Here is a 1702-nt window from a genome sequence, read left to right as displayed (position 1 = left end):
AACATTCATTCTGAATCCAAATCCGTTCACTGCCGTAACTTCTACGTGCCGAAGTATTCTTTCCGACATCCGAATTACAGTCTTTCTTCCCTTGAAAGCTCACTTTCTGAAAAAATCTCAAATCTATCCAAAATAATCAAGAAGCTTAAAGTCATCGAGCCTCATGTGGCTCTTTTCCTTCTTCGAAACAACTTTTCACAGAGGTGACTTTCTTTCCGACTTTGGCCATATCCTCAGGCTGGGAAAGAGCTCACTCGGCAATCTGGCCTTCGACGATTCCGGCTAGATCCGGGAATCTTTATCTGTGCGATGGGCGGTTAAGGTTAGCAAATACAAACTGAATGGAGTGAACCTGTTCAAAGCAATTAATGACGCGGTCTCTCATTGTACAACTATTATATTGGATTAGTTGATATCGAGCCATTCGAATATGAAATGGTGGACAATACGATTCGGGCAAAATTAACAGAATACAAAATAAACCTTCGACTGGCAAACAAATAAAGATTATACCTCCCCCGTAACAATCTTGGAAGAAGATTGAACTCAATTTCTTTTCTAAATGAACGCATTTTTTTTGGATTTCTTACGGATTTAAAAAACCGAAGTGGTGTCTGCAAAAGAAATTTTTCGATTCTTCAGGCCGAAATACTGGAACAAACTTATCTAGCCACAATTGAAAAGTACTCGAAGCATAAATATTTACTTGAAGAATCAGTTTTACTTGACAAAAACTGTTGGTCGGTGCCCAGAACAAGTATTTACTGGACCAGATTTTTTTCAAAATGTCTTCATTCCATCCTATATAAAAAGGCTACGGAGGATTTGGTGAATGTCAAAACTCTAGTCACTGGCTGGCCAAAGGCAATAACTCACCACGGTCTGAAGTTTTTCTGTCTCATGCAAGATAGAAATTAATTTTTTGCAGGACATAAATCAATGTGTGTTCCCACTGCAATGAGATGGAAGAAGACCGTCGATCACTGTGCCACTAGATCTGAGAAGATATTATGTCACATGCCTCAGATTACTATGCCCCACTCGTTACCTCCGAATTATTTCTGAGAAATAATTGATTAATGATTTTCACGATTTTTTAGAAAAATTAATAATCAATCACAACGAAGGAATATAGGAAGTTTTATTGGAAACAGAGAAGGTTAAAGTTAGGGGGGAGTTTTGTATAATGAAACAATAGGACTACCCTATCGACTTCTTCTTCCAGAAAAAAAAGAGACCCCCTCAAGTAAATTTTTTTTTTTTTTTTTTTTCTTTTCTACCTCTGCAGTACGTCCCAGTGACAATTGAGTTGGATTATAACCACTTATAGCTTTTTCGACAGTTACACCGACCATGGAGGATTTACTTTCAAGCCACAGGGGATGGATCTTCAACTTTTTGGTGGTAAGCAAGCTTCAAAGCGACCTGCGAGACTTTCAAATTTAGTTAAGATGGTGTCCTTCTTTTTAAGAAGTACCATCCCTCTTTTCCGTATAGTAGTCCCGGTAGGATCACCGTATAGACAATCACAACGACATAAAATTCAACCTATATATTAGGTTAATTAGAGTACAATTTAATGATATACTAAAAGATGCTTTAAACAAATAAATTAAAATAATATTTTTATACAACAAACCATTTTGGACTGATAAGCACATTAAAACAATATTTTAAAAATGTGAATTGTGTGAAACGCTTT

This window comes from Octopus sinensis, unplaced genomic scaffold (assembly GCF_006345805.1).
Source record: "Octopus sinensis unplaced genomic scaffold, ASM634580v1 Contig18223, whole genome shotgun sequence".
NCBI classification, from domain to species: Eukaryota; Metazoa; Mollusca; class Cephalopoda; order Octopoda; family Octopodidae; genus Octopus; species Octopus sinensis.
The sequence above is the reverse complement of the archived record's forward strand: the minus strand, read 5'-3'. Positions refer to the sequence as shown.